Here is a 12,468-nt window from a genome sequence, read left to right as displayed (position 1 = left end):
GTGCGTTGAGTTGGTTCAAAATTTAATGCAATTACATAGTACTGCAGTGTTTGTATGTAGTTAGTATTTGCTGAGTACAATACATATAGACGTATGTACTGTACTAATCAAATAATAAGTACATAATTTCAATGTTACACCAATTCTTTGCATTCTAGTTGTGTTTTACCGTATTTTTATGTTGATCAATATGTTTTCTGTGCGCCTTTACCAATAACTGTAAATTGTGTTTTTGCCAATAAAATATTTGTATTTGTATGACATTTTTCATACTAGATTTACACGTATCTGTAATTTGGGGAGGGGGGCAACGTCACTTTAAGTTGGTTTAGTTTATACATTAAAAACATGTACATGTAACTTGAAAGATTCCAAAAGGGGTGGTTCGGACCCGCCTCTCTCTTTAGACCTATGCATGTAAAACATAACTTTTTTGTAAAAACAAAGACAAATAATTCTGTAATTTGAGAAAAATTTCAACTTAAAAAAATTAACGGAATTTTTTGTTCAAACTATCTCGCCCACGAAACAAAAACAATCCCTTATTACAGTTTTTATTCTTTCTAATGGAATGGGAGCCGTGTTTGAGCCTTGACTTGGTGAAATATCAACACGTGTTATATCATTTAAACAGAGAAATATAATTCCGTAAATATTGAATTAGCACTGAATATTTGTTCTTTACTTTTATCGAAATATAAAATTAAAATGTTATTAATTCATTAATTCTTTGACATTCTGTTTATTTAAATGTTAGTCTTTCGTTATCCCGGTCTTAAATTGTTTATCCCCTAACCATATGCTCTTTACCTGTTTATAATGAACATTTTCGGAATCGCGTACACCTGACAACATACTACGGGCTGCGGACTTTACAGGTGAGGGAACATGTCAAAAGCGTAACTTAAAGAATATACGAAGAACTACGTATTGCATTTCTTTTTAAAATTGATAATCGCAATTCTACTATATGTTCGAATAGGTTTATATAATTTTATTTTTATGAAACCTCTTGCAAACCTACAGTAGAGTATTTAAGTCTTCTGAACAATATTTTTTTTAGATAAACATGCATACTGCTAATTGTTTATATAAATCCAAAAATATTATGTTTATTTTCGAAACTTCTCAATAACTTAACTTAAAAATATGATTAACATGATAAATTAATGATTATGTCTTTCACAGAATTCTATTTTCAATTGATAATGAGTATGTAACCAATAAGTTATTTAACTCATTCATAATTGAAAATCGTAATTATTTAAATGAGAGACACTTGTGAGGTTTAATCAAGTTAAGGCGAACAAAGCTCCTCTACTTTTATTCTCATGTAATGACCCAGATAAAGGTTAAATATATTTTATTTTAATCAATCAGATTCTGTCTCATCTGAGCTAACACCAAGGGCCTTGAGAAGTTTTGGGATTTTTGTGGTAATGAACTTATTGTAAGCTTCCTGATTTTCACGCATTACACTAAGAAGTGGCCTTTTGGTAGCTTTGGTCTTGGTCTTGGTTGAAGAATTGGATGTTGGATGGTTGGTGGAAGAGCTAGATGGAAGAGATGCAGGGCGAGACATGGTAGTAGATGGTCGAGTTGAAGAACCAACAGAAGACACAGGCAAAGATCGGAAAGATGCTGAAGGACCAGGACTAGAGGGAATAGGTGCAGACGCAGATTGGGCATTCGCATTGGCTGATTTAGAAGTACAAGGTACAGACTTTGATGGACCCACAGACAGTGTCTCATCTTCGTCAGACGACAGCTCTCCTGTAATTTGTGATCTCGGATCCAGTGATCCCGCCTGTTTCCCTTGATAGCACGTAGGTCGTGCTAGCTGCATTTCGATACTTCTAAACTTTTTTAACTCATTCCTGAAAAAAATATCTTAATATTATTCTGTTGTCTTTTATTTATTTCATTGTTTTTTTTTTTTATTACTCAGTATTCACGCGTTTTTTTTAATAATGTTTCTCAATTTTATATTTTAATTAATTATAAGGTAATGGTACATGTATATGCAAGTGTCTCACCTTATTGTAATATTTTCTATGTCGCCATCTGACATAGAAAGCAGTTTTGAAAGTTTCGCAGACAGCCTGTCTTTAATTTGTTTTACTGATGATGATTTGTACATATTTTGAGTTTCAGATGGGAGTTGGTGGATATTTTCCAGCATAGATTTACGAATTTGAATCCAGGCACACGGATGTACCTGGTAGCTCCTCAGCATTAGTATGATCTCCTGGTCGCAGAACTTTATAACACGCTATCTTTTGACAAAAGCTTGATGTTCACAATATTCTGTAAAACAAAAAAATCATTAAAAAAATGAAAAAAAAAATCATAATTTTTTAAAGTGAATTAAGGTAGACAGTGAATATCACCTGAATATGGTGTGTATGCATGTGTGTGGGGTGGGAGGGGGGTTAGACTAAGATCACTAGATATTTATTTACAGAAAAAACACGTATTTAAAAATGCACCCTCTTTTATTTAACCAGTTGGACTAAAATTAATAAAAAGAAGCATTTTACTGTTTTAGACAACGATTCATATTAATCCAAAACTAATCAAAGAATCTTGTTTTTATCAAAGCGTTATTTTTTTGTGCGTGTGTTAGTGTACTATAAATATCTCAAATTAATTTCCATTCAACTTTTTTTTAAAACAAATTGAGGAAATTTGGTACAGAAGTTGATATAAAGTGATTTTAACCCCACCCCACCCCCGAAATGTTTAATGCATCGTCCATGGAAGTTCTATTTTCTTAAATTTCTTGTGCCACCTGAAAACCAGTAACTTAATGCATTTTTCCCAAGCCTATGTCAATAATATACGCGTTTAAGATAGAGTGATCCCGGGGTTTTCACAAAAAGGATGACTTGACTGAACTTTGACGTTGTCTAACAACTTAAAGATGAACAAAAATCATCAACTTATAAATAAAATATCCAGTAAAATCAGTAAAACTTACACATAAATGTTTATAAAAGATCAAGCAATTGTAATATTGACAAACTTTTCGATTTATATACCACATAGCGCGGTTTAATTCTTATTTCACGTATTAAGAATATAAATGATAATAAACGCGTTAATGTCTCCCCCGCATTTCCAAACAACCGTTTCTATGGCAACTGCCATATAGTTATTATCAGAGATATTTAAAATGTTTTTTAAATTAAAATATTCATCAAGTGTCTATATTTTCCTTTGTAATTTTCAAACAATTCCACTTAAAAATAAATAAAATATGAAGAAATTCCACGAAATTTTGGATCAACCCTCGTATACTATCACGTAAAGAAACTCCGTAATTTAGGACTATTAAATTAAACAACACATACAGTGCATTGATATAAAATTCATGAAAAGCACACTATTCCACTCATATTTTCATACAATATGGTTAGGAACCCCATCCCCACACAAAGATCCAAGAAATTAAACCATTTTGCAAATACGTACTTTTATCTTGATAACAATATGAACAAGCACACCTAATTGCATAAAAAAAAATTAATTGATGTTAAAAATGTTGAAATTAAAATATTCTTAAAAGACTATCAATAGAAAACAGAGTTTAGTGTCTTCACATCTTTTTATAAGTTCAATAATATTAGGGGGGGGGGGGCTGTGTGTGAGGGTGAGTGTGTTTCTGTTTTTTTTTTTTGGGGGGGGGGTCGAAGAAAATAAATTGTTAGCATTTAAGTTTATTATTTTATAATTGATAGATATGTATGTATCTTACGTTAAATGATTTAGGAAAAATGTATAATCAAGATATAAATAAAATACAACTCCTATATTGAGTTCTTTGGTCTTAAATCAGTGTAGAACAAAAACTAAGAAGGGTTTTCCTGCTTTTTTCCTTAGTTTTCGTTAAATATATATATTTATAAATACTATATAATAATTCATTATTGCAGGAAAACATGGATTTAGATATTGTGGCGACAGTGATCCCAGCTTTTGCCTCAAGTCCCCCTGATATTCTGTTTATAAAAGAATTAATATCGATACTGATGTTGATCACAAAGCCCCCACCGGATCCATTGGTAGATGCTCGACATCGGTTATGTAATGGAGAAATAGGTGTATGGCAAGGAAGAAATGTTTTTGGCATCTTCTCAGAGCACCCTTATGGTTTTTTTGAAATAACAGGAGAAAGTATTGAAACATTTTTAGACCTCATGCAAAAAATTACTAATGTGTTAGGTGCAAACATGAATGGACATAGTTTATCACCAAGAAACCGTACAATATTATTTATGATATGGTTGAGATGTTACCCATCGTACTATTTCTTGTCTCAACTTTTTGATGTAAGCATTACAACAATTCATGAGGAAATCAGTCAGTTAATGCACGTATTCCATCTTGTTGCAAAATCCTTCATCACCTGGCCTTTTATTGATGAATGGCGTAATATGATGCATGTGTGGCCAAAATTACCATACGCAATCGGTGCAATCGACGGTACCTCAGTAGAGATATATTGCCCAAGAACTGAGCCACAACGATTGTATTATTCTGGTCACAGGAAATATCATGCATTACATGCACAGGTCATAATTGACAACTCTGGATTGATACGTCACATAGAAAGCGGCTTCCTTGGTCATCAAAATGATGCTCAACAATATTCTTTAATGTCAAATAAAATCGGGGCAGAGCTCCCTTTCCCAGTAGATTGTTTTATTTTAGGGGACAAAATATATCCTAATGGGTATCCAATCATCACTCCATATTCCAATCAACAAATAATTAACAGGAATCCTCAAGAGCAAAGAAAAAGACGGAAATTTAATAGACTTGTGTCGATGTATAGATCCCTCATCGAACGCTCGATCGGAAAATTAAAGAAATATAAAATTCTGAGTGGGATATGGCGTCATCCGAGGAGGAAGTTACCCATTGTTATAGACATTGTTACAGGACTTGTCTGTAGACAACACAATCTTTGATTTATACACATCACTACATTGAAGATGCTTGTACAATACCTACACGTTTGTGTATATAATCTGATATACATATAAATATACATTTTATTTACTCAATACACAATTTAAACATGGAAACAGATTTAAAAGAAAAATTATAATTATAATTTTTCTTTTAAATCTGTTTCCATGTTTAAATTGTGTCACATGCATGAAAACAATCCCAGAAAAATGAAAGAATGTACAGTAAAGTTAAGAAAGACTGAAAACGTATTTCTATACGTTCCCTGAAAGCGGTCTTTTGTTCGATAGTCCGCAGTCCGCAGTACGGTGTCAGGTGTACGCGATTCCGAAAATGTTCACTACCGGGTTTGCGTGCATTCGATCGAGAGATTCACACCTGGTGTTCACTAAATAAAAAAGGGAATTCAATTGTAGATAACCGATTTGTATACAAAAGATAAACAAAGCCTTATAATGCGACGAAATTCAAATGTATCAGAAAGAGTATCATCAGCCTTTTTATTAATTTATTTTTAAAAATTGCTGCACAAAACGGACATGACGAAAGAACAAAAGAACATTGAGCGATGCACGAAAATATAATGTCGCTGCGCATTGCTAAAATCTCAAGAAAAAAAACTCCATCCCATGGCTCAAAGTGGAATTAAATCTGGTCAGTTTCCTTCCCGAAGTCCTCGGCACCCGAAGTGAAAGTCAGTCACGGGTCTTTCGGATATTACTTTAAAGACGTAGGTCCCGTGATATGATAGGCGATGCGGCTGCAACATTATTGTTACCAAACCAATCAAGTTAAATCGTTCGTGTGACGTTTGTGATCACTTGTGTAACGTGCAGGATCGTTCGTGTGACGTGCAAGATCGTTCGTATTACGTGCAAGATTGTTAGTGTGACGTGCAAGATTTGACCAAAACAAATGGTCCGCCTACATGTACATCTTCTAATAGAACGAAAAAAGAAATGTTTTTTATTCGAATAAAATACTTTAATATTCATTTGTTATCTAAAATAAACAATGATTATTTCATTTTAAGACTATTTAGTTCTATTTCTCAGGAGGTAAAATAATAACAGTCTTAAATCTGGAACAAGCACCATGACTTGTATAGGATCGTTTAACACGTAGAATCGTGTGCTTGAATGATCTTTCGTGTATCAAGTTTAATTGTGCGTTAATCCTGCAGAATCGTTGTCATAAAGTGATTGTTCAAGTAAGTAATGAATAGGAAAAACAAATTGCATTGTATGATTTAAATGTATTTAAATCATATGAAAAAAACATAAAGTATCGTAAAATTTATGAAAAACTATATCAATTTTGTTATACCTTTCAATATTTGTACCTATATTAATCTTTACAAAAAAATTCTAATAATTCTGTTTTCTGAGCGGGCATAATCAAATTAATGTTGGACCGTTGAGGAGATTTTTGACTTTTCGATGAGACGTTTGCCTGCTTACGTCACAGAATAGCCGGAGCTTAATCACATTTTCATTCGTTGGTTTTCAAAAGTGAAGAACTTTGTGGTTTAATCAAAGAAGACAGTACAATGTTTATTTATGTCAAGAAAAAAATAATATAAAAGGTATAACAAAACATATTGACTGTTTTCAGGCAAAATGCTTTTTGTCGACCCTCGAACCAAACAGTCTGCCAAAGGCCTGAGGCAGACAGTTTGGTTCTTGGAAACGACAAAATACATGTTGCCTTCGAGTCAATAAATGTATAATATTTCAATTTGTTAATATCATTTGAATTGAAGAAACGTCTATTCATAATCGTCAAATATTGAATAAAATTAAATATATATATATATATTTGATATTATATTTAGTTCAATTTTAGCCGGGATTATTACTCAAAGAGCAAATACTGTCTATTATCTGCTTGTTCGGGGAATGATGTTGATTCCGTAATCACCAAATTAATCACCATAATATAATTTTACTCACAGCATTTTTGAGATAATAAAATTGCTCAATTAAAGAAAAAAAAATTCACGTTTTATCTATACGTACGAATAAACATAAGTTACTTCGTATGTATGGTAACAGCTTTTAAAATCTTCACTCTGAAGTTCAACAACACAATTCATTTCCGTTTGGGATTTTTACGGTCATTGTCAGTGAAGCCTGGTTCTTAAGGAAGAACAAGAGGAGACAACCAGACTGGCTTGGTGTTTAACCGTACATTCGGCGGTTCCAGGATAATACTGATCCTGATAAATTCGGACCGTGTTATTAAGTCTCCAATACTAAGTGTCTTATCATTTATATCATGTTGAAAAGAAATTTTTCTAAAATTCATTTTAATAAAATGTAAATTATGTTATAAAAATCCTAATTTTTCTTGTATCACTTATTATGTTGTCAATTGTCGTTGTAATATATTCTTCCTGTATCTAAAATTCTTGTTATCAATTATCTGTTTAATAAAATGCACAAGTGTGAATTAAGTTCACAATTATACTCTCTAAGTGAGACGTGCTCTCTATTTTACTGAGTACTTGAATGAAACCATTGTACAGTAGTTCATTTCACACTGATTTGTGTTCAAAATATATACTGTTAAATCACATACTTTCGTGGGTCAAATGTTCTTGGAGTTTTGTATGTCACATTTTACATTTCGTGGGGGTTGTAAAATTCGTGGGTCTCTTCAAACCTCGAAAACAACGAAAATTAAACTTTCACGAAATTGTTTGATTTCACATTATATAAAAATAAAAAAACGACGTTTACTCATTATTTTGATACAAGAGACAATATTTTCGACAATTAATATCCTTTTGATTTTAATCATCACCTTTTTTGTGTATTGTGAAAAATAATATTCATATTCTCACATATTATAAAAATTCATTTATATACATGTAAATATTAAATTGACTTTAAAGATTTACAGTATAATTAAGTTTCATTTACTGCTGTGTATGCCATTTACATGTATTTTGTAGGGAAATCCAAGCAAATAAAATCATTATTTTGAATTCGTGTAAAAAGCTTTAAATTTTGTTATTTAATGAATGTTACATGGGGAGAGTCATGACCTTTATTTATGGAAATGACAAACCTCATTTTTTTTCTTTTTTTGCATATTTAACCCCATACTGCCTAATCCATAGAGATGGGTATTGGCCAGAGATTTCGAATTGAGATACTGTAAGCCAATGACGAAAACTTCTCTTCGTTTTCAAAGTTTATTAAATAAATCCAATTTACAATTTTTCCAGGATCGTATAGTTTTACAAATATTCGTTCCTGAAATATGATCAGAAGCAGAAGAGACCAATACACTTTTTATATAACTGTCCAAAGGGTCCGTCCAAAATATAAAGAGTTTAAGGATAAATAACACAAACAAACTTTTTTTTCAGAAATCAGCATACTTTCTCATATATTTACTTTTAAATTGACAACCTAAATAATGTTTACCAAGCAGAATAGGAGAATTTTATAAGATTATGTCATAAAATTAAAAAAAAATTGTGCAAACATTTGTATGGAATTATATAGAATACAAAATAAAATCTCAAATCTAAGCACCAAGGAAAACCTACGATGTCTTTATATTTCAGGTATTTATTATTTATAACAATACAAATCAAAATCTGTCAAAAAATATATATCAACCCGCGCATCCATTTTTTGTTTGTGGTAAGTACTTTTCAGACCGAACTCCAAATAAATAAATAAACAAAAGTCCAAAAGAATGATTCCCAAAATAATAAAATGCCAAAGAGGTGTAATAATTTGAGAATAAAATCGGGAATAAAAGCGGGAGTAAGAACGGGAATAAAAACGGGAATACTCTTTTCTGACTAAAATAGGGTATTTTGTGCTCAGTGAGTATCCATGGTCCCGGATGTAAAAATGCATTTTATTGGATAATTTACCATCACCAACCACCTACGCTTTGTCCGTAGGTCTGTCCGTTGACCTATGAACCCCAACATGGCATCACCCTCAAATGTAGGTAAATACATGTTACTAATATTAATGGGCTCAGTCCCCATCTCTGCACTACAGGAGTTCTAGCCTTAAGCTCTTTTACTTATTTACTTCAAAGTTCCCAATTTTATTGCTCTTAGTCAAAACTCTTAATAATACCCTTGTATTTCCGTTCAAATTTTATTACTTACTATCGATGGGCTTGATTGGTCTATTCGGATCAATTTCATTACAAAATGATCTACCAAATTATAGTGCATTTGAACAACAACAAAATCCAATTTGTTTTGACAAGATAATAATTGTTTACAAAATTAAAGTCCTTTTTCCAATTATAAAGTCACCGAATCTGTGTCCCTTATTATAAACATTCTAATTTAATAAACCGTTATATCATTTTATTTTAACTGCTAAAAACTAAAAATGATTATGATATCAGTATTGTCTAAGTTTAAAATGTTCAAACAACATGTCTGTGCTAAACCCTATAGGTTTACAATACATTGCTATATTTTTAACTGTTTTGCATTATGTATTGCAATCTTCTCACCGTTCTTAAAATGGCATTTTCTTATGAAATTAATTTCAATTTCTATGCAGAACATACATAACTATGAAGCTTTAGCAAAGACAAAAATGTTTGTTGATTTTATTAAATGTATGCTCTGAAATACACCAATAAAATAGTATCTTTCTTACTGTTTGGCCTTTTAACAACTCTTTTTATATTTTTTTTTTATATTTTATGTTAAAATTTCTTATTTTAAACATTTTGCCGATACATCGATAACACAAAAATGTACTTCAATACGAAATTTTTGTCATTTTATTGCAATATACCAATAATTATATCATATTTTTGCCCAGCCGTACTATTCCAGATCCCCCCAGTTACAGATAAAAAATATAAGAAGAATTAATTTCAATTATGTTTAACCGCAGTATACTGTATAAAACAGTTGTTTTCGGCCATCAGGAGGCTGTCGGTTATTTGATGTGAAAGTTTGAAGTCCTGTCATCTGTCACAAATGCACAAATTCATCATTCTGATATTTTGATTTAAGTATCGTCTGCAGCTAAACTGCATCTTCTGCAGCTCGTTAGTTTCTTTCAGAGAAGGTGCCAAGTCACTTATTATACTAGTATTAATGTTCATCCGTTTATTTTTTTCTGATTATTGGTCATTTTAAATTGTTAATAATTGAAACTAAGATGTTTGTAACCTAATTCTAGGATCGTTACTAATGATATTGACCGTACACAAATTGTGAATATTTCCATTCAGTCACCCTGATCTTGCACAAATCCTGACAAATACTAAATCATATTAAGTAATCTTTGAGTTAAATGGAGACTCATTCAGTTTATCAATAAGAAAGATATGGATTGGAAATGAAATATGAACTTTTTCTTTCAGTGACCTTGAAACATTCATTAATGACATGGGGTGAAGGTCATGTCATACCCTCGGGTCTAAAGAAACCTTTGTGTGAAGTCGTAGGTTCAAGTTTTTGCATGAGATAGATATAGTCCGAACAAGGATATTAAGAACTTTTTCTTAAGGACGTTCGATCCTGAGATTTTGAGCATATTTTGATCAGGTCCTTTATTTATAAAATTCTGCATCAGTTTTAAGTTCTAACATTAAATCTTAATTCTATAGTGTAGCTTTAACTATATTCAATGAAAAAAAAAAAACGATTAAATTTCCTTCAAGTAGAATTAAGCTAGGTACTTTATTTTGTGGCGGAAGGTTTTTTAGACGAAAATAAGTTTTTTTTTTCCATTTTGAACTATAACAGTACTGTTAATCTTGGATACCTATTTTCCCATCCTGGTTGCACACAAAGCTATATTTTGCAGTGAAATGTGTTAAACTGGTTCTAAAATATCCATTAAATAATTCTTATGAATTCTATCAACAAAGTGTGACAAATATAGTAAATTTATTTTTGAAACTCCGGGGAAAAATTGAGTCAATTTTAACGTAAAATTTACACTTTTTTAGTTATATCTGAAAATTTACATCATATACCCCAACTTTTAATGTTCTTAATTAAGCTATGTATTCAGAAACTAAAAATATACTTGGCGAAAAAAGTTTAAGACTTTAAATATCAGGATCGAACGTCGTTAAGTGCTCTTCAACTTGCCCTAATGACATTGGGTCAAGCACTCAAGGTCATAACACAGTGGTAAATCATGAGCAGTCTATATATGAAGAAGAAGATCTAATGCTCCTCCATAAGAAAGATATGAACTTAACATGTTCGCACAGACTAACAAGGTGATTTCTTAAAACAACCCCCAACTTTGAGGGGGTATAATAATTAATAGAATACGCAATTATTGTACATGACCAGATGGTATGCTTGCATATAATTTATATACATTGCGAAAAATAATGCATAATCATATACCATGTATATCTTGAGAAATGTGCATTCTCGCAATCATTAATAAACATCACATATTAAGACTTTAGGTCAAGGCTAACTTTAGGATTGATTGATTGTTAATTATTTAAGGTCCCTCTCAATAATGTTTCATTTATATGGAGACGCCATCACTTGCCAGTGAAGAGCTACACATTTTGTCCAATACATGGCACTTGGGTCGTTAAGCAGGGAGGAATCTTTTTCACCACCTACTCTGACACAGGACCTCCGGTTATATGGTCTCATATGAAGGACCAAACCCGCGACATAAGGATCAATAAAATCTTTACTTCTTGACTGTAGAGGTAGACTTCAACCACTGCTCTATGTACATGTAGGACTGCGCCAATTGTAGGAAAAGAAAATACAGCAACACTGATCATGCTGATGTAGAAATTGAATCAAATTATAATACATTCATGAATGCATCTTTTATATCATGTAAAATTATAATCATGTATAATGATTAACTTATAATAGGTATAAAAAATAAATAAAGATATTATAGAACAATAAGTAAACAAGCATTCTGTGAGTATTGAATTGGGATTACCCTACTGGTACGTGAAATCTGCATGGTTCCCAAGAAAAATTTAAAATATCCTATATTTCCATTGCACAGTATAAATAGTGCCTACATTTCTTTGTAACAAGTATAAAAGAGTAAAATACATGCATAAAAATTCTTTTAGAATTTCATTTGGATATGACACAATGAAGTCAATATGTATTCAAATCTACTGTAATGCTCTTAGCTATATTGAGTTTGATCAAATGATTAACATCATGTGATTGTCATATCTTGATGAAAATCTAAAAATTCTATTTTATTTCTTTAATGTGTTAGACGGTTGAACATGTTAAAAAATAACTATTTTTTTATTTAATACGTATATTAAACATTTTAAAAACTGAGCTACAAAGTTTCCGTCCAAGACACATATGGTTTTTAGGCCTGAGTATCACAAGCTAACTATCAATTAGCTGCAAAACTGTAGCCCTCTGAAAGAAATATATATATTGCTAGACCGGAGAGCTACATTGCAAATACTGAAAAAAAAAATATTTATTGCACACCTTTTAAGTGTGCACGATTAATTCTCCAA

This window comes from Saccostrea cucullata, unplaced genomic scaffold, assembly GCF_032062105.1.
Source record: "Saccostrea cucullata isolate Sc308-1 unplaced genomic scaffold, CSIRO_AGI_Scuc_v1 ctg5539, whole genome shotgun sequence".
NCBI classification, from domain to species: domain Eukaryota; kingdom Metazoa; phylum Mollusca; class Bivalvia; order Ostreida; family Ostreidae; genus Saccostrea; species Saccostrea cuccullata.
Note: the sequence above shows the minus strand (reverse complement) of the source record.